Source organism: Oncorhynchus keta, chromosome 17 (genome assembly GCF_023373465.1).
Source record: "Oncorhynchus keta strain PuntledgeMale-10-30-2019 chromosome 17, Oket_V2, whole genome shotgun sequence".
NCBI classification, from domain to species: Eukaryota; Metazoa; Chordata; class Actinopteri; order Salmoniformes; family Salmonidae; genus Oncorhynchus; species Oncorhynchus keta.
The window spans coordinates 36,813,272-36,833,927 of record NC_068437.1 but is presented as its reverse complement, the minus strand read 5'-3'; the positions used below and the strand labels follow the sequence as shown (position 1 = coordinate 36,833,927).

At 43.4% G+C, this 20,656-nt stretch overlaps 1 protein-coding gene across 4 annotated transcripts in view; it reads right to left on the bottom strand.

The window, feature by feature from the left end:
- The window catches only part of banp (BTG3 associated nuclear protein), a 97,588-nt gene that overhangs the window by 19,245 nt on the left and 57,687 nt on the right, over positions 1-20,656 (bottom strand). The gene's annotated exons all lie outside the window — the stretch shown is intronic.

Genomic DNA, 20,656 nt, shown 5'->3' with positions numbered 1-20,656 from the left:
TAATATAAGATGGAATTGGAAAAATGCTCAATTGGAGCAAATATTTATTATCACAATGGCAAGGCTATGATTTGTCTAATTAATCACAAAACTATGATTAATTTCACTGCAAGAAAAATATTACCTCTGGTGAGAGCTTGTGCAAGGGTCAGCCATTGTGTCTGTTTGTACATCAAACATGGCTTCAAACCTTAACACACACACAACCCCTAGCTTTCTCGCCGATGATATCACATCATCTTCGAGAGAGCGAGAGAGCAGCCACTATGGTTTTGAAGACGTCTGCTTAGCATTACAGTGCCCACAATGGCACCCTATTATTACCTTTATAGTATACTGCCATAGGGCTCTGGTCAAACGTAGTGCACTATGTAGAGAACATGATGCCATTTCAGATGCAGCCATTGTTAGCTGCCTCTGCCAACTAGCTAATGCTTTGAATCAAGAGTTTACTGCCAGGATCTGGATCTGCTCTCTAACTCACTGACTGGCTACACTTCCCTGAAGAGAGGCCGATTAACAATAAACAGCAGACAGAAGTATTTATGCCCGATCTGATGTGTGTTTACATTCTTTCATTAGACACAGCTATCAGGGTGTAACAAGCACAGGCTAGCGTACCGGGACACACAGATCACTGAACATGTCACTCTCATTGCCACCTGAGATAGAGAAATGGGAAAAAAAAAGAAAAAGAGGAGAGGGAAAGAGAGAAACATCTAGAGAAGGGGAGACCCCTAAACCCTGTTGTGTTGAACTACAGCCAAGCTGTGCCAAAGCTCAGCATTTAACACACTCACTAATAACAGAGCAGGATAGTTAGTACAGCTGCAACATGGTATGGAGTATTCCTGTAGATTTACATTGACACACACACACACACACACACACACACACACACACACACACACACACACACACACACACACACACACACACACACACACACACACACACACACACACACACACACACACACACACACACACACACACACACCCTATAGCCCCAAGGCCCTAGTGTAAGAGCTATGATGTCTAGGCCTAATTGAATAACATACAATAGGCCAACTGTAATAAGTTGTGGAATATTCGAACAGACATGCAAAGCTAACATACAATCATACTGTCACACCTGACGCAGCAAGATTGATGGAGGAAAATATTAAGTGAACTGTGTGTGTGCGTTTAAATAAAACCATGCATCTCTCTTGCGATTACTACCTTACACAGCACTACAACATGTCTCTCTCCCCACCTTGCATGACCTACATGTCCTCTTGCATGTGTGCTTTGTCTCCAGCTTTAACCAGTCTGACTTACTCCCATGTGTGCTTTGTCTCCAGCTTTAACCAGTCTGACTTACTCCCATGCCAGTGGAGTGGAGTAGAGCAGAGCAGCTGGGTGCAGGCTTAACAGACATTCCCAATTTGGGGATGAATCAGAATCTGCTTGTCTGCAGAAAAAACCCAAACCTCAAACCCCAATTACAGATGCTGTTTGTGCCCCCCTTACCGTATCAACCCGCCCTGTTCCACCCCCTTACCAAACCACAACCTTCGCTTTGAAGTTGGTGACTCGGTTATGTGTTTCGTGAGTCGTGTTAACCCCCCTGGAGTCTGGTGGGTTGTGTCAGGCTCCGGGAGATTTTGCCAGATTTTTCTTTTTCACCACAATGTCTGATGCCGACTCACCAGGACACGCCAGTCCCAGCCGGGCTGATGGGAACTATTAGATGAGAAGGAAGACTCCCTGGCTACACTAGCCGGATGAGAGCCACAAAACGGATGCAACATAGGGAACTACAGAGAGGGTGATTGGGGGGGGTGAAGGTAGTCTTGAAAAGGGGGGCCAGTAAACAGAGAGTTGCCAATTCAAATCCCAAGGCTGACGGAGGAATTCTGCAGGGAATGAGCCGGAAGCTGGAGGCTTCCTGGCTTCAATATTCCATGTGCTACCTACTGACATTGTGCACTTGAGCAAGGCACTTAACTCCTCAAATCTGCTCCAGGACCACTGCTCTGTGGTATTGTAATTATTGTAATGGACTGTGGGACTATAAACACACACTGACAGGGAGTGTATGTGATTGGACAAAGGGTCCGTATATATACTGACCACTTAGAGAGCAATAAATAGCCTTGATCTGAGGGGTCTTGCTGAGTGAGTGACATCTGAGTGAACATACACTGACTGACTGAAGGGCAATAGACCGTAGTCTGAATAACGGTAATCACAGACAGACTATACAAAAACTGACCACAGGGAAACTGACCCTTCTGTGAGAAAATAAATACACTGACCACAGAGACATTGCCATATGCATCTACACGTTCTGTCATATTCATCTGCATCTACACGTTCTGTCATCTGCATCTACACGTTCTGTCATATGCATCTGCATCTACACATTCTGTCATATTCATCTGCATCTACACATTCTGTCATATTCATCTGCATCTACACGTTCTGTCATCTGCATCTACACGTTCTGTCATATGCATCTACACGTTCTGTCATATGCATCTGCATCTACACGTTCTGTCATCTGCATCTACACGTTCTGTCATATTCATCTCCATCTACACGTTCTGTCATCTGCATCTACACGTTCTGTCATCTGCATCTACACGTTCTGTCATATGCATCTGCATCTACACATTCTGTCATATTCATCTGCATCTACACGTTCTGTCATCTGCATCTACACGTTCTGTCATATGCATCTGCATCTACACGTTCTGTCATATGAATCTGCATCTACACGTTCTGTCATATGCATCTGCATCTACACGTTCTGTCATATTCATCTGCATCTACACGTTCTGTCATATTCATCTGCATCTACACATTCTGTCATCTGCATCTACACGTTCTGTCATATCGATCTGCATCTACACGTTCTGTCATATGGATCTGCATCTACACATTCTGTCATATTCATCTGCATCTACACGTTCTGTCATCTGCATCTACACGTTCTGTCATATGCATCTGCATCTACACGTTCTGTCATTTTCATCTGCATCTACACGTTCTGTCATATGCATCTACACGTTCTGTCATATGCATCTACACGTTCTGTCATATGCATCTACACGTTCTGTCATATGCATCTGCATCTACACGTTCTGTCATATTCATCTGCATCTACACGTTCTGTCATATTCATCTGCATCTACACATTCTGTCATATTCATCTGCATCTACACATTCTGTCATCTGCATCTACACGTTCTGTCATATCGATCTGCATCTACACGTTCTGTCATATGGATCTGCATCTACACATTCTGTCATATTCATCTGCATCTACACGTTCTGTCATCTGCATCTACACGTTCTGTCATATGCATCTGCATCTACACATTCTGTCATTTTCATCTGCATCTACACGTTCTGTCATCTGCATCTACACGTTCTGTCATATGCATCTACACGTTCTGTCATATTCATCTGCATCTACACGTTCTGTCATATGCATCTGCATCTACACGTTCTGTCATATTCATCTGCATCTACACGTTCTGTCATATGCATCTGCATCTACACGTTCTGTCATATGCATCTACACGTTCTGTCATATGCATCTGCATCTACACGTTCTGTCATATTCATCTGCAGCTACACGTTCTGTCATATCCATCTGCGGTCCATCAAAAGTTCAACCCTTTTTTCACTCTTCAGGCCCAGCCCAGCTCTGCACAAAAAGACAAAACAGCTGTGAAATAAATGCGGATAGACCATCAGTCATATGAACTCTGTAGAAAGACGCACTAGGCTAATCTGTTTATTAGGGATACACACTCTGTCTGAACAGGCCTCTAAATCTGAGAGACAAATAATTAAAGTAAAACTGACCCTAGTTATTTACATACAGGTGGAGCAGGAATGTCGTGAGAGTACGCTTGGAATGTAGTAGGTAGGCAGAGGTAATTAATTTAACTGAATTTTTAAGCCCACGTTTTATCCTATTTATTTATATAATTATTTATAAAAAGATCTGTCAGCTACATTTGGTGGAGGGGGCACACTGATTCCTGGCTTCAATATTCCATGTAATACCTACTGACATTGTGCACTTAAGCAAAGCACTTAACTCCTCAAATCTGCTCCAGGACCACTGCTCTGTGGTATTGTAATTATTGTAATGGACTGTGGGACTATAAACACACACTGACAGGGAGTGTATGTGATTGGACAAAGGGTCCGTATATATACTGACCACTTAGAGGGCAATAAATAGCCTTGATCTGAGGGGTCTTGCTGAGTGAGTGACATCTGAGTGAACATACACTGACTGACTGAAGGGCAATAGACCGTAGTCTGAATAACGGTAATCACAGACAGACTATACAAAAACTGACCACAGGGAAACTGACCCTTCTGTGAGAAAATAAATACACTGACCACAGAGACATTGCCATATGCATCTACACTTTGTCATATTCATCTGCATCTACACGTTCTGTCATCTGCATCTACACGTTCTGTCATCTGCATCTACACGTTCTGTCATATTCATCTGCATCTACACGTTCTGTCATATTCATCTGCATCTACACGTTCTGTCATCTGCATCTACACGTTCTGTCATATGCATCTGCATCTACACAGTCTGTCATATTCATCTGCATCTACACGTTCTGTCATCTGCATCTACACGTTCTGTCATCTGCATCTACACGTTCTGTCATATTCATCTGCATCTACACGTTCTGTCATATGCATCTGCATCTACACGTTCTGTCATATGCACCTGCAAGTTCGGTCATATGCATCTGCATCTACACGTTCTGTCATATGCATCTGCATCTACACGTTCTGTCATATGCATCTGCATCTACACGTTCTGTCATTCATCTGCAGCTACACGTTCTGTCATATTCATCTACACGTTCTGTCATATTCATCTGCAGCTACACGTTCTGTCATATGCATCTGCATCTATACGTTCTGTCATATTCATCTGCATCTACACGTTCTGTCATCTACACATTCTGTCATATTCATCTGCATCTACACGTTCTGTCATCTGCATCTACACGTTCTGTCATCTGCATCTACACGTTCTGTCATATGCATCTGCAAGTTTGGTCATATGCATCTGCATCTACACGTTCTGTCATATGCATCTGCATCGACACGTTCTATCATATTCATCTGCATCTACACGTTCTGTCATCTACACATTCTGTCATATTCATCTGCATCTACACGTTCTGTCATCTGCATCTACACGTTCTGTCATCTGCATCTACACGTTCTGTCATATGCATCTGCAAGTTTGGTCATATGCATCTGCATCTACACGTTCTGTCATATGCATCTGCATCTACACGTTCTGTCATATGCATCTGCATCGACACGTTCTGTCATATTCATCTGCATCTACATGTTCTGTCATCTGCATCTACACGTTCTGTCATATGCATCTGCAAGTTCGGTCATATGCATCTACACGTTCTGTCATCTGCATCTACACGTTCTGTCATCTGCACCTACACGTTCTGTCATATTCATCTGCATCTACACGTTCTGTCATATGCATCTGCATCTACACGTTCTGTCATATGCACCTGCAAGTTCGGTCATATGCATCTGCATCTACACGTTCTGTCATATGCATCTGCATCTACACGTTCTGTCATATGCATCTGCATCTACACGTTCTGTCATTCATCTGCAGCTACACGTTCTGTCATATTCATCTACACGTTCTGTCATATTCATCTGCAGCTACACGTTCTGTCATATGCATCTGCATCTATACGTTCTGTCATATTCATCTGCATCTACACGTTCTATCATATTCATCTGCATCTACACGTTCTGTCATCTGCATCTACACGTTCTGTCATCTACACATTCTGTCATATTCATCTGCATCTACACGTTCTGTCATCTGCATCTACACGTTCTGTCATCTGCATCTACACGTTCTGTCATCTGCATCTACACGTTCTGTCATCTGCATCTACACGTTCTGTCATATGCATCTGCAAGTTTGGTCATATGCATCTGCATCTACACGTTCTGTCATATGCATCGACACGTTCTATCATATTCATCTGCATCTACACGTTCTGTCATCTGCATCTACACATTCTGTCATATTCATCTGCATCTACACGTTCTGTCATCTGCATCTACACGTTCTGTCATATGCATCTGCAAGTTTGGTCATATGCATCTGCATCTACACGTTCTGTCATATGCATCTGCATCTACACGTTCTGTCATCTGCATCGACACGTTCTGTCATATTCATCTGCATCTACATGTTCTGTCATCTGCATCTACACGTTCTGTCATATGCATCTGCAAGTTCGGTCATATGCATCTGCATCTACACGTTCTGTCATATGCATCTGCATCTACACGTTCTGTCATATGCATCTGCATCTACTCGTTCTGTCATATTCATCTGCATCTACACGTTCTGTCATATGCATCTGCATCTACACGTTCTGTCATATTCATCTACACATTCTGTCATATCCATCTGCATCTACACATTCTGTCATATCCATCTGCATCTACATGTTCTGTCATATGCATCTGCACGTTCTGTCATATGCATCTGCATCTACTCATTCTGTCATATTCATCTGCATCTACACGTTCTGTCATATGCATCTGCATCTACACGTTCTGTCATATTCATCTGCAGCTACACGTTCTGTCAAATGCATCTACACATTCTGTCATATCCATCTGCATCTACACGTTCTGTCATATCCATCTGCATCTACATGTTCTGTCATATGCATCTGCATCTACACGTTCGATCATATTCATCTGCATCTACACGTTCTGTCATATTCATCTGCATCTACACGTTCTGTCATATTCATCTGCATCTACACGTTCTGTCATATTCATCTGCAGCTACACGTTCTGTCATATTCATCTACATGTTCTGTCATATCCATCTGCGGTCCATCAAAAGTTCAACTCTTTTCCACTCTTCAGGCAAGTCAGCCCAGCTCTGCACAAAAAGACAAAACAGCTGTGAAATAAATGCGGATAGACCATCAGTCATATGAACTCTGTAGAAAGCCGCACTAGGCTAATCTGTTTATTAGGGATACACACTCTGTCTGAACAGGCCTCTAAATCTGAGAGACAAATAATTAAAGTAAAACTGACCCTAGTTATTTACATACAGGTGGAGCAGGAATGTCGTGAGAGTACGCTTGGAATGTAGTAGGTAGGCAGAGGTAATTAATTTAACTGAATTTTTAAGCCCACGTTTTATCCTAATTATTTATATAATTCTTTATAAAAAAGATCTGTCAGCTACATTTGGTGGAGGGGGCACACTGATTGGACCAGGCAAAGAGTACCCCCCTTCTCCCTAGTAAGTGGTTCCTTCCAATTTGCACCACGGAGCAAAGATATGCTAGGCATAGACGTTAGATACTCTAGTGCTTGCAGACAGTAATAATAATAATAATAATATATGCCATTTAGCAGACGCTTTTATCCAAAGCGACTTAGAGTGAGTGCCGAGTGACACATAGCATTTGATTTGATTTAAGCTGCCGGTGATGGGCAGGACTCACAGGAGGTATGTTAGTAAATTAATTTGTTCAAGCTATGTAGCCTATTGATACCTTCTTGATTAATAAATAAAATGAAAATGTTCCTCTGTAATACTAGTCACCTAGCAATTTTATGAAGTTGGCTTTAGCTAGATACACCTCATGACCAAAAGTGCAGTACCAGTCAAAAGTTTGGACACAAATACTCATTCAAGGGTTTTTCTGTATTTTTACTATTTTCTACATTGTAGAATAATAGTGAAGACATCAAAACTATGAAATTACACATATGGAATCATGTAGTCACCAAAAGGTGTAAACAAATCAAAATATATTCTCTCAACCAGCTTCATGAGGTAGTCACCTGGAATGCAATTTCAATTAACAGGTGTGCCTTGTTAAAAGTTAATTTGTAGAATTTCTTTCCTTAATGCAGTTGAGCAAATCATTTGTGTTGTGACCAGGTAAGGGTGGTATACAGAAGATAGCCCTATTTGGTAAAAGAACAAGTCCATATTATGGCAAGAACAGCTCAAATAAGCAAAGAGAAATGACAGTCCATCATTTAAGATAAAGCTCAGTAAATTTGGAAAATGTAAAAATCTTTGAAAGTTTCAAGTGCAGTTGCAAAAACCATCAAGCACTATGATGACACTGGCTCTCATGAGGACCTCCACAGGAAAGGAAGACCCATTGTGACCTCTGCTGCACAGGATAAGTTCATTAGTTACCAGCCTCAGAAATTGCAGCTCAAATAAATGCTTCATAGTTCAAATGAGAAATTTTGGTTCCAAGCGCTGTGTCTTTGTGAGACAAAGAATTCAAGGCACACTTAACCAGCATGGCTACCACAGCATTCTGCAGCGACACCCCATCCCATCTGGTTTGCACTTAGTAGGACTATAATTTGTTTTTCAATGACTATGCAGTTTTTTGTTTTTTTACGTGTTATTTCTTACATTAGTACCCCAGGTCATCTTAGGTTTCATTACATACAGTCGAGAAGAACTACTGAATATAAGATCAGCGTCAACTCACCATCAGTACGACCAAGAATATGTTTTTCGCGACGCGGATCCTGTGTTCTGCCTTTCACCCAGGACAACGGAATGGATCGCATGCAGCGACCCCAAAAAAAAACGACTCCGAAAAAGAGGGAAACGCAGCGGTCTTCTGGTCAGACTCCGGAGACGGGCACACCGTGCACCACTCCTTAGCATTCTTCTTGCCAATGTCCAGTCTCTAGACAACAAGGTTGATGAAATCCAAGCAAGGGTAGCATTCCAGAGGGACATCAGAGACTGTAACGTTCTGTGCTTCACGGAAACATGGCTCACTGGAGAGACGCTATCCGAAGCGGTGCAGCCAATGGGTTTCTCCATGCATAGCGCCGACAGAAACAAACACCTTTCTGGTAAGAAGAGGGGCGGGGGCGTATGCCTTATGGCTAACGAGACATGGTGTGATTAAAGAAACTCAAATCCTTCTGTTCACCTGATTTAGAATTCCTCACAATCAAATGTAGACCGCATTATCTACCAAAAGAATTCTCTTCGATTATAATCACAGCCGTATATATCCCCCCCCCAAGCAGACACATCGATGGCTCTGAACGAACTTTATTTAACTCTTTGCAAACTGGAAACAATTTATCCGGAGGCTGCATTCATTGTAGCTGGGGATTTTAACAAGGCTAATCTGAAAACAAGACTCCCTAAATTTTATCAGCATATCGATTGCGCAACCAGGGGTGGAAAAACCTTGGATCATTGCCAACTTCTGCGACGCATATAAGGCCCTGCCCCGCCCCCCTTTCGGAAAAGCTGACCACGACTCCACTTTGCTGATCCCTGCCTACAGACAGAAACTAAAACTAGAGGCTCCCACGCTGAGGTCTGTCCAACGCTGGTCCGACCAAGCTGACTCCACACTCCAAGACTGCTTCCATCACGTGGACTGGAATATGTTTCGTATTGCGTCAGATAACAACATTGACGAATACGCTGATTCGGTGTGCGAGTTCATGAGAACGTGTGTTGAAGATGTCGTTCCCATAGCAATGATTAAAACATTCCCTAACCAGAAACCGTGGATTGATGGCAGCATTCGCATGAAACTGAAAGCGCGAACCACTGCTTTTAATCAGGGCAAGGTGTCTGGTAACATGACCGAATACAAACAGTGCAGCTATTCCCTCCGCAAGGCTATCAAACAAGCTAAGCGTCAGTACAGAGACAAAGTAGAATCTCAATTCAACGGCTCAGACACAAGAGGCATGTGGCAGGGTCTACAGTCAATCACGGACTACAGGAAGAAATCCAGCCCAGTCACGGACCAGGATGTCTTGCTCCCAGGCAGACTAAATAACTTTTTTGCCCGCTTTGAGGACAATACAGTGCCACTGACACGGCCTGCAACGAAAACATGCGGTCTCCCCTTCACTGCAGCCGAGGTGAGTAAGACATTTAAACGTGTTAACCCTCGCAAGGCTGCAGGCCCAGACGGCATCCACAGCCGCGCCCTCAGAGCATGCGCAGACCAGCTGGCCGGTGTGTTTACGGACATATTCAATCAATCCCTATACCAGTCTGCTGTTCCCACATGCTTCAAGAGGGCCACCATTGTTCCTGTTCCCAAGAAAGCTAAGGTAACTGAGCTAAACGACTACCGCCCCGTAGCACTCACTTCCGTCATCATGAAGTGCTTTGAGAGACTAGTCAAGGACCATATCACCTCCACCCTACCTGACACCCTAGACCCACTCCAATTTGCTTACCGCCCAAATAGGTCCACAGACGATGCAATCTCAACCACACTGCACACTGCCCTAACCCATCTGGACAAGAGGAATACCTATGTGAGAATGCTGTTCATCGACTACAGCTCGGCATTCAACACCATAGTACCCTCCAAGCTCGTCATCAAGCTCGAGACCCTGGGTCTCGACCCGCCCTGTGCAACTGGGTACTGGACTTCCTGCCGGGCCGCCCCAGGTGGTGAGGGTAGGTAACAACATCTCCTCCCCTCTGATCCTCAACACTGGGGCCCCACAAGGGTGCGTTCTGAGCCCTCTCCTGTACTCCCTGTTCACCCACGACTGCGTGGCCACGCACGCCTCCAACTCAATCATCAAGTTTGCGGACGACACAACAGTGGTAGGCTTGATTACCAACAACGACGAGGCGGCCTACAGGGAGGAGGTGAGGGCCCTCGGAGTGTGGTGTCAGGAAAATAACCTCACACTCAACGTCAACAAAACTAAAGGAGATGATTGTGGACTTCAGGAAACAGCAGAGGGAACACCCCCCTATCCACATCGATGGAACAGTAGTGGAGAGGGTAGCAAGTTTTAAGTTCCTCGGCATACACATCACAGACAAACTGAATTGGTCCACTCACACAGACAGCGTCGTGAAGAAAGCACAGCAGCGCCTCTTCAACCTCAGGAGGCTGAAGAAATTTGACTTGTCACCAAAAGCACTCACAAACTTCTACAGATGCACAATCGAGAGCATCCTGGCGGGCTGTATCACCACCTGGTACGGCAACTGCTCCACCCTCAAACGTAAGGCTCTCCAGAGGGTAGTGAGGTCTGCACAACGCATCACCGGGGGCAAACTACCTGCCCTCCAGGACACCTACACCACCCGATGTTACAGGAAGGCCATAAAGATCATCAAGGACATCAACCACCCGAGCCACTGCCTGTTCACCCCGCTATCATCCAGAAGGCGAGGTCAGTACAGGTGCATCAAAGCTGGGACCGAGAGACTGAAAAACAGCTTCTATCTCAAGGCCTATCTCAGACTGTTAAACAGCCACCACTAACATTGAGTGGCCGCTGCCAACACACTGACACTGACTCAACTCCAGCCACTTTAATAATGGGAATTGATGGGAAATGATGTAAATATATCACTAGCCACTTTAAACAATGCTACCTTATATAATGTTACTTACCCTACATTATTCATCTCATATGCATACGTATATACTGTACTCTATATCATCGACTGCATCCTTATGTAATACATGTATCACTAGCCACTTTAACTATGCCACTTTGTTTACATACTCATCTTATATGTATATACTGTACTCGATACCATCTACTGTATCTTGCCTATGCTGCTCTGTACTATCACTCATTCATATATCCTTATGTACATATTCTTTATCCCCTTACACGGTGTATAAGACAGTAGTTTAGGAATTGTTAGTTAGATTACTTGTTGGTTATTACTGCATTGTCGGAACTAGAAGCACAAGCATTTCGCTACACTCGCATTAACATCTGCTAACCATGTGTATGTGAATTTGATTTGATTTGGTTTGAAACACACCTCCCATGCTGTGTAAGGGCTATTTGACCAAGAAGGAGAGTGATGGAGTGCTGCATCAGATGACCTGGCCTCCACAATCCCCCGACCTCAACCCAATGGAGACAGTCTGGGATGAGTTGGACCGCAGAGTGAAGGAGCTTGTGGGAACTCCAAGACTGTTGGAAAAGCATTCTAGGTGAAGCTGGTTGAGAGAATGCCAAAACTGTGCACAGCTGTCATCAAAGCAAAGGGTGGCTACTTTTTGAGAATCTCAAATATAAAATATATTTTGATTCGTTTAACACTTTTTTGGTTACTACATGATTCCATGTGTTATTTCATAGTGTTGATGTCTTCACTATAATTCTACAATGTAGAAAAAATGAAGAAAACCTTTCAATGAGTAGGTGTGTCCAAACTTTTGACTGGTACTGTATGTGGACACCTGCTCGTCAAACATCTCATTCTAGAATCATGGGTATTAATATGGAGTTGGTCCCCCCTGTGCTGCTATAACAGCCTCCACTCTTCTGGGAAGACGTTCCACTAGATGTTGGAACATTGCTGCGGGTACTTGCTTCCATTCAGCCATAAGAGCATTAGTGAGGTCGGGCACGCAGTCGGCATTCCAATTCATTGATGGGGTTGAGGTGATGGCTCTGTGCAGGCCAGTCAAGTTATTCCACACCGATCTCGACAAAACATTTCTGTATGGACCTCGCTTTGTGCACGGGGTCCTTGTCATGCTGAAACAAGGGCCTTCCCCAAACTGTTGCCACAAAGTTGGATGCACAGAATCGTCTAGAATGTCATTGTATGTTGTCCTTCACTGGAACTAAGGAGCCCAGCCCAAAGCACACCTGTCTATATAAGGTCCCACAGTTGACAGTGCATGTCAGAGCAGAAACCAAGCCATAGGGTCGCAGGAATTGTCCGTAGAGACAGGATTGTCTCGAGGCAAAGATCTGGGGAAGGGTACCAAAAAAATGTATGCAGCATTGAAGGTCCCCAAGAACACAGTTGCCTCCATCATTCTTAAAAATGGAAGAAGTTTGGAACCACCAAGACTTCCTAGAGCTGGCCACCCGGCCAAACTGAGCAATCGGGGGAGAAGGGCCTTGGTCAGGGAGGTGACAGAGCACCAGAGTTCCTCTGTGAAGATGGGAAAACCTTCCAGAAGGACAACCATCTCTGCAGCACTCCACCAACCATGCCTTTGTGGTAGAGTGGTCAGACCGAAGCCCCTCCTCAGAAAAAGGCACATGACAGCCCGGTTGGAGTTTGCCAAAAGGCACCTAAAGGACTCTCAGACCATGAAAAACAAGATTCTCTGGTCTGATGAAACCAAGATTGAATTGTTTGGCCTGAATGCCAAGCATCACGTCTGAAGGAAACCTGACACCATCCCTACAGTGAAGCATCGTGGTGACAGCATCATGATGTGGGGATGTTTTTCAGAGGTAGGGACTGAGAGACTAGTCAGGATCGAGGGAAAGATGAACGGAGCAAAGTACAGAGATATCCTTGATGAACATCTGCTCCAGAGCGCTTAGGACCCCAGACCGGGGCAAAGGTTCACCTTCTAACACGACAACGACCCTAAGCACACAGCCAAGACAAAGCAGGAGTGGCTTCGGGACAAGTCTCTGAATTTTCTTGAGTGGCCCAGCCAGAGCCCTTACTTGAACCCGATCGAACTCTGTCACAGGTTTTCATCTATACTCTGCTCCATTCATCTTTCCCTCGATCCTGCCTAGTCTCCCAGTCCCTGCCGCTAAATAATATCCGCACAGCATGGTCAAAGTCCTTTAGGCACCTTTTGGCAAACTCCAAGCGGGTTGTCATGCCTTTTACTGAGAAATGACTTTGTCTGTCCACCATAAAGGCCTGATTGGTGGAGTGCTACAGAGCCGGTTGTCCTTCTGGAAGGTTCTCTCATCCTCACAGAGGAGCTCTGGAGCTCTGTCAGAGTGACCATTGGGTTCTTGGTCACCTCCCTGACCAAGGCCCTTCTCCCCCAATTGTTCAGTTTGGCCGGGCTGCCAGCTCAAGGAAAAGTCTTGGTGGTTCCAAACTTCTTCCATTTAAGAATGATTGAGGCCACTGTGTTCTTGGGGACCTTCAATGCTGCAGAAATGCTTTGGTACCCTTCCTCAGATCTGTGCCTCGACACAATCCTGCCTCTGAGCTCTACGGACAATTACCTAGACCTAATGGCTTGGTTTTTGCACTGACATGCACTGTCAACTGTGGGACCTTACATAGACAGGTTATATAGCCGGTTTTCGCTTTGTCATTATGGGGTATTGTGTGTAGATTGATGAGTTTTAAAAAATCAATTTTAGAATAAGGCTGTAACGTAACAAAATGTGGAAAAAGTCAGGGGGTCTGAAAAATTCCCGAATGCACTATATGTTGTCTATGTGGACTAAAATGATTTATGATTGCGGGTGTGCTTAATGATGAGTGAATAACTATTAAATGATTCTGGTCTTGTCAGTTTAAGAGAAATTCTAAGTGTGATTGAGTTTGCTACGTGTAGTGTTTGATTGTGTGCTGCTAAATCTACTAGTATATTTAAGGACAACAGGGTTCAAGGGTTGACTACCACTTGTCCGATTCAACTAAAAGGTTGGGACTTTAACCCTTCATGAGAGAGCTGTTAGCAGTCTCAGCTTTGAGGATCTGAGCACACAGAGAGCAGAGGGTTCATCACTACAGGAAGTCTCCCAGGAACCACTTCTGATTCCTCAAAACCTCTCCTCACCTACTTCTCAGAAATCATTGGAGGAAAAGATAAGAGGGGAGGGCTTCTCCTCCAATGAGGTTTGAGAAAGAGGTGAGGAGAGGACAAGTCATTGATGAAAGACAAATTGAGAAAGAGCCATCATCTCCCATATCTGGGCTTAGACTGATATATCTGGAAGGAGAATGTGTTCTGATCAAAAACACAAACTGTCGTATGAAATTATGGATCTGACACTCACAAGATACACAATGACCACATATAACCCAAACACATGACGGAGATCTGTAAGCAATATGAAGCAAACAACACACCATCTCACACTCTTTGACAAACACTGGCACACAGTCCGAGTGACACACACCATTCGGTGCCATATTCTGACTTATACACAGGCACACAATTCTTCCAATGCTTTCAATAGCCTAATTTGTGTTTAGGCCCAAGTTCGCACAAGTCGAAATCACATCAACTTGCAATGAGTTGTCAAAGAAATGCCTAGTAAGAAATATAAAACTTGGCGAGAGAGAAGCAGCACAAATCAGAATAGACCGTGGTGGTTTGGTGGCTCTTAAGTGCATTAGTTATTGTTAAACTCCGGCTTGCAGGATTTGGGTCCGTAAATAATAAGAACTGGCTGATCACACCAGTACTGTACCAGCAGGGCTCACTGAGGTGTGTGTGTGCGTGGGGGGAGAATTAGAAGGCTGCATCAGACAAGCCCACGCTGTTTCCGTGCCAAGACGAGCTGGAGAAGAAAATACGCTTAACAATCAAGAGGCATCTCAAATTCAACTCAGCAGAGTTTGCTAGTTGCTATGACCTGAAAATAACAAAAAGTGGATAAAGCTTCCTTTTTTGTTGTTGATGCCAATCTTTTTTTTAAATGCTTTCAACAGTAATGGAGCCAGGATACTGAAGAAATACAGCAATGGGCGAAAGAAGACCGAACTAAACAACAACAGTGGCTTAATGCAAAAAAACATTTGGAGAAGGCCAGATTGAAACACAATAACCAACTGTGCAAACAAGGCCCTTTCTGTTGTTGCAATCTGAATGGTACTTTTGGGTGCATGTGAATATGGTTCAGATTGAATAATGCAAGATAGAGGACAATAAGATAGTTGTTCGAAAACAAAAGAAAAGCATATTTGTTATGTTACCCCTCGGTCTTCAACTGTTACAGTTTTGGACTGTGGTGTAATTGCATCAGAATCTCTTTAGATAACAATAATTATATAATGCTTTGTGTGTGTGTGTATGTTTTTGAGTATCTGTGTGGAGGTGCTTGTGTTTATCTACATGCATGTATGTTTTGTCAGAGCCCTCATTCACACTCCCACCTCTGTCTCATTGCAGCCCACTTGGCTCAACCAAACCTAAAAACACACAAAGACCTACACACACAGCACACTTTTACAAGGCACAGCTCAAATAAATCCACCACTCCAATCTGCTTTCTATCAGCCTCAGTGGAATCACTGCTATCCTCTCAGATCAAACATGTAAAAAGAGAAGAGGATTCTGGAGTATTTGGAACTTCCTCCCTACTTCACAGCCGTCAACAACATCTGCAACTGCTGCAGCCTTTCTGAGCCAGCCAGGACAAATATGATTTGGGGTGTGAGGGGGACAAAAGGACATAGAGGGAGCGGCTGGAAAATCAACCATAGTCATGAATTTTCACCTACACGCTCTGGATTTATGAACGCCCAGGGGGCACTCTAAGCACACTCTGGATTTATGAACGCCCAGGGGGCACTCTAAGCACACTCTGGCACTCCAGATTGAATTTATGAACACATCCGAAATCGTAAAATGTCTAGATAGTCATTTGTTATGCTAAAAAGCTAGCAAGAGGTTTCATAGCAACAACTTCAACTTCCGGTAGACAGGCGAAGCGCTAGCATGCTCAACTGAGAGGATACCGTTCCTTTACAGTATACTAAATTGAACTAATAGTATACAGTATGTAGTATATACTCATTAAGTATGTAGTATACAGTATGTTAGTATGGGTATTCGAACACAGCTTAAGTCTTCCGGACCAACTAGTATGCTAGTGATCCCAAAGATTTCCAGCATTGGCTCACACAACATCCTCTAAATTCCTTCATACTGGAAGCAGAGACAGAAAACTGTTATACACAAGTTCATTTGACTCTGAGGAAGTAGATATTGCCAAAATCCCAAACTATACATTTAATATTTCGCTTTTAGTCTTAGTGGAATGCCTACAGGAGGGACTCCATAACTAAGGCCCAGAGTTATTCCTAACCACATGACCTGACCAAAAAAAAAACTAAGTAGGTAGACTCAAGGAAACAGTTCTACCTAAATCTTGAGTCTAAAACTCCTGGCACTGTCATGTAACCACCAACTTCATATCTGAAAGAGAAGGCGGCGAGGAAAGAGGATGTGAGGAATCACACAACTTGAAATAAAGCTCTAATCTTTGTATATCTGTATTTGTCCTAAAAGGCACTTACTCCCACACTCTCCATTCCATCTACAGTTTCTCATCAACCCACTCAGTGACACCATTCCTAAACAGTCAGTAGAGGCTAGTGTGGTTTTATGACCAGATCAATTTGAATTCTGATCCAGGACCAGTAGAATCAAAAGGTCTTCGGGTGGTCTCTGAGACGACTGAAATAACCCAGTTAAATAAAGGTTACATTTTTTTTTTTTAATGGGGTAGATTAGCTTTAATTTTGCAGATAGATTGTGGCTTATATTAGTGTAAAATTGACTGTATCATATCCAATCCCCCATATATTTTTTGGTTAATATATTTTTAATAAATATAATATCTATACACTACCGTTAAAAAGTTTGGGGTCACTTAGAAATGTCCTTGTTTTTGAAAGAAAAGCTAAACAATGTGTCCATTAAAATAACATAAAATTGATCAGAAATACATATATTGTAGTTGGAAACGGCAGATTTTTTAAAACACATAGGTGTACAGAGGCCCATTATCTGCAACCATCACTCCTGTGTTCCAATGGCACGTTGTGTTAACCAATTCAAGTGTATCATTTTAAAAGGCTAATTGATCATTAGAAAACCCTTTTGCAATTATGTTAGCACAGCTGAAAACTGTTGTCCTAATTAAAGAAGCAATAAAACTGGCCATCTTTAGACTAGTTGAGTATCTGGAGCATCAGCATTTGTGGGTTCGATTACAGGCTCGAAATGGCCAGAAACAAAGAACTTTCTTCTGAATCTCATCAGTCTCTTTTTGTTCTGAGAAATGAAGGCTATTCCATGTGAGAAATTGTCAAGAAACTGAAGACCTCGTGCAACGCTGTGAACTACCCCCTTCACAGAACAGAGCAAACAGGCTCAAACCAGAATAGAAAGAGTGGGATGCCCCGGTGGACAACTGAGCAAGAGGACAAGTATATTAGAGTGTCTAGTTTGAGAAACAGACGCCTCACAAGTCCTCAACTGGCAGCTTCATTACATAGTACCCACAAAACACCAGTCTCAAGGTCAACAGTGAAGAGGCGACTCCGGAATGCTGGTCTTCTAGGCAGAGTTGCAAAGAAAAAGCCATATCTCAGACTGGCCAATAAAAATAAAACATTAAGATGGGCAAAATAACACAGACACTGGACAGAGGAATCTGCCTAGAAGGCCAGCATCCTGGAGTCGCCTCTTCACTGTTGACTCAGTACTTTGTTGAAGCACCTTGGGAAATTAGCCTCGAGTCTTCTTGGGTATGATGCTACAAGCTTGACACACCTGTATTTGGGGAGTTTCTCCAATTCTTTTCTGCAGATCCTCTCAAGCTCTATCAGGTAGGATGGGGAGCGTCGCTGCACAGCTTTGTTCCGGTCTCTCCAGAGATGTTCGATCGGGTTCAAGTCCGGGCTCTGGCGGGGCCACTCAAGGACATTCAGAGATTTGTCCCAAAACCACTCCTGTGTTGTCTTGGCTGTGTGCTAGAGTCGTTGTCCTGTTGGAAGGCAAACCTTCGCCCCAGTCTGAGGTCCTGAGCACTCTGGACCAGGTTTTCTTCAAGGATCTCTATACTTTGCTCCGTTCATCTTTACCTCCATCCTGACTAGTCTCACAGTCCCTGCCGCTGAAAACCATCCCCACAGCATGATGCTGCCACCACCATGCTTCACAGTCTTGGTTTCATAAGACCAGAGAATCTTGTTTCTCAAGGTCTGAAAGTCATTAGGTGCCTTTTGGCAAACTCCAAGCGGGCTGTCATATGCCTTTTTACTGAGGAGTGGCTTCAGTCTGGCCAATTTACCACAAGGCCTGATTGGTGGAGTGCTGCAGAGATGGTTGTGCTTCTGGAAGGTTCTCCCATCTCCACAGAGGAACTCTGGAGCTCTGTCAGAGTGACCATCGGGTTCTTGGTCAACTCCCTGACCAAGGCCCTTCTACCCCGATTGCTCAATTTGGCCGGGCGGCCAGCTCAAGGAAGAGTCTTGGTGGTTCCAAACTTCTTCCATTTATGAAATCATGGAGGCCACTGTGTTCTTGGGGACCTTCAATGCTGCAGAAATGTTTTGGTACCCTTCCCCAGATCTGTGCCAGGACACAATCCACTCTCTGAGCTCTAATGGACTATTCCTTTGACCATATGGCTTGGTTCTTGCTCTGACATGCACTGTCAACTGTGGGCCTTATATAGACACATGTGTGCTTTTCCAAGTCAAGTTTCACTTTGTCATTCTGGGGTAGTGATTGAGGATTTTTTGAATAAGGCTGTAACGTAACAAAATGTGGAAAAGGGGAAGGGGTCTGAATACTTTCAGAATGCACTGTATGTTATGTAGGAACAAGTCAGTCATAAATTATTCTGTCTTGGTTAAAAACAAGTTGTCATCTGGTAGGCTTTGATTAAATGTCCTATATCCTCGCCCATGTGGAAACTCTGTAAAAGTCATGTGTATACCAATTATTTGATGGTCCAACCGCATTGTCCCCCATCAACACTTTAATTTTTTTTAGTGCCAGCGAGAATGACATAAGTAGTTAAGACGACTAGCTTGATTGAAACTCCGCCATGTTTATCTCACTAGGTCAGGATATTTAAGCCTCCATATAGCCACTAGTTCCAATAAATCCATGATATTTGTGATTTCCTTAAAGTGCATGAGGGTGATAGTTTGTAGTGCGATTTCCTTTACGGTCCATTGAGGTATTTAAACCCGTATTATAATCTCACACCATAATAATTGAGTCATGTATTGAATCTAAGCTCGATAAAGTAATATATTTATTTACAAAGAATCGAATCAAATTTTATTTGTCACATACACATGGTTAGCAGATGTTAATGCGAGTGTAGCGAAATGCTTGTATGGAAGCATGGATCATCATTATTTGGACCATATAGATTAATGGGCCACATTCCTTGCGGATCTGTTTGAATAGTTTGAACATTCGGATCAATGTTATTGCTAATTAATATCATCGGTTATTTGAGTTTCTTTGCCCATGTGAAAAATAGACCCCCCCCCCCAGTCCTTTTTCCATTACAACGTCATCTAAATGTGCAGAATGAGTTTACTGTAAACAATTTATATAATATTCCTTATCGTTTAGCCAGGTAAAGACTGATAGTCTTATTATCTGCTAAGCCATTACAATTAGCTATACTTATTTCACCACTTACCATAACGAGATACAAATTGCAGTTATACATGTTTGTAAACTTACCATTAAGTACCATGATCATTTAGTGTGCATATAGCTGTTGCGTGATATTTGCACTGTTACGCATACTGAAGCTGCGACTATATAAAGCTATAATTGTCCTCCAATTTTCCACCCACTAAAACCTCCCCTCAAACCAAATTGGGTTGTCGTCCCACTGACTGGCTGACCATTGCTGTACATAGATCCTAGGGCCTTTAAAAAGAGCACATGGTGCCACCTACAGTACAGATCCGCAGCCAGCATCATTTTGAACGCCCTCGCCTGTGTCATGCTGGGAGACCCAGCCACGACCCATCTTCAATGCTCTTACTGAGGGAAGGAGGTTGTTGGCCAAGATATCGCAATACATGGCCT